The sequence below is a fragment of the Mustela erminea genome, chromosome X (assembly GCF_009829155.1).
Source record: "Mustela erminea isolate mMusErm1 chromosome X, mMusErm1.Pri, whole genome shotgun sequence".
Classification (NCBI taxonomy): domain Eukaryota; kingdom Metazoa; phylum Chordata; class Mammalia; order Carnivora; family Mustelidae; genus Mustela; species Mustela erminea.
In genome coordinates, this window is record NC_045635.1 from 39,787,892 (window position 1) to 39,790,046 (window position 2,155).

The following is a 2,155-nucleotide window of genomic DNA, read 5'->3' on the forward strand; positions in this document are numbered from 1 at the left end:
GAGAGAGCAGGCAAGCAATTAATTCAGTCCTGAAATTTCTGTGGCTTCAGACAAAAAACGTTTGTTTCTGGCTCATACAAAATCTGCTTCAAGCTGGGCATTTCCTCAGAGCAGCTCTCCCTAAGCAGGGATTTAGGCGGATCCAGGCTCCTTTCCATTTTATGCTGTTGTTATGGCTTCTAGGTCTCTACAGCAGGAGATGAAAGACCTCAAAGATGGAAGGGACTTTTGACTTCCTCGGCCCAGAAGTGACCATGGACAAAAGCTAGTCACATGGCCCCACACAACTGCAAGGGGATGGGGAAGTACAGTCTTTTAGGTGCTTAGGAAGGAAAGGAAGGAAAACTAAGTATTGGAAAACATAAGTAATGTCTGCCACACAGGTAGTGTAAATTTGTACCCTATGAGGGTAGTCTGTAGTTTTAGATTCTCAAGGGAGACTTTTTTTTTTTTTTTCACCCAAATCCCAGATCCAGACATTGACCTTTGCTGGGGGATTTATAGCCTGTCTATACCTCTGAACAGAGTACACAGTTTTGGCAGCCTATGTTTTATTCAGGAATCTTAATTCCATCCATTGGCCTCACAAGTGGCCAAAATCTTGGTGTTTGTCCAAGTGGTTAAAATATGCAAGTCTTTTATTTACTGATATAGCTAATGCCCTTACGGTAGCCAAAGCACTAGTGTCTATATATTTAGTAGGTCTTCTTTTAATTTTTGACTCTTGGGGATTTCTTCTTTCCTAAATCTTTTTATTTTGATATAATTTCTAGGCTAAAGAAAAAGTATAAGGTTGAAGCTCCAGCCCAGCTCCACTAAGGCTATTCCCCGAGTCCACAGAAAACTGAACTATGGCCCTGACTTTGGCTTACTGGGATATCCATGGGCTGGCTTATTCAATCCACCTGCTTCTGAAACACACAGACTCAAAACTGTGAGGACAAGAAACGTGTGATGGAGGATGCCCCGACTCTGAATGCAGTCAGTGGCTGACTGAAACATTCAAATTGAGCATGGACTTTCTCAAACTGCCCTACTTAATTGATAAAACTCATGAGATCACCCAGAGCCATGTCTTCCTTCACTGCATTGCTCACAAACACAACCTATGAGGGAAAACAGAAGAGAAGATTTGTGTGGACATTTTGAAGAACTAGGTTACAAACACCTCCACTCAAACTTGACTTAGAGAAATGGAAGCGTGAGTGCTTGGAGGGTCTCCCTAAAAAGATGAAGCTCTTCTCACAGCTTCTAGAGAAGAGGCCACAATTTTCAGGGGACAAAATCACCTTTGCAGATTTCCTTGCTTACGGCATCCTTGACACGCACCATATATTTGAGCCCAAGTGCCGGGATGCATGAAACAGGAAAGATTTTGTCATCCTCTGGCCTGAAGAAAACCTCTGTCTGTATAAGGCCCAGCTGCCTCCTCCCAGGCCCTATGTTCAGAATGATTGCCATGTACAGCAACAAGCAGGGACCTGTTAAACCAGGAGAGAGGAGTGAGGAGCTAGCAATGCAGCAGTACTGGTATGCTGAGTCCCTGGAGAAAAGATGGACCTCCCTGCATTCCAGAATCACCCATCTTGTTCCTCTCTCCTACTTTTCTTTCCCTTCTTTCTCACCTCAGGGCTTACTAGGCCCTTTTTCTTCCCAATCTCTGTTCATGTAGGTCCTTTAAACCTTTACAACACCCAACTTTTCTTCAGCGAAGTCTGCCCTTCACTGACATTATCCTTCTTGCACTAATGTCAACCAGACTATCCTTCCTTTTGTGGCTGTCTCTACTTTGAGGTACCCAACTGGACCCCTCATCTATAGAGCTCAGGTCTGAGCTACCCAACATTGCCCTGAAGACCAGTATTGCCCTGGTATGCAGGCCCTAGTCCCCTAGCATGGTCCTTGCCCTGCCTAATCCCCAGGAAAGCCTCAATATACATGCACACACACAATTTATGATGGAAAATATAAAAGAATAAAATCCTAGATCTATCTCGTGAAGCAAATGTTATCCTATCAAATTCAACAGTACTGAAAATGAAACAAAATGAAAAATAAAAACATCTCAACCATATTAATCATGTTTAAAAATTTTCCATATTTATATGTTTTGATAACTTGGAGCCTTGTTAATCTTAGAGACAATTCCCTTCCC

At 42.8% G+C, this 2,155-nt stretch overlaps 1 pseudogene; it reads left to right on the top strand.

Annotated features, from left to right (window-relative positions):
- The first annotated feature begins 851 nt into the window (after window positions 1-851).
- LOC116582135 lies at window positions 852-1,362 on the top strand (annotated as a pseudogene).
- The last annotated feature ends 793 nt before the right edge of the window (window positions 1,363-2,155 follow it).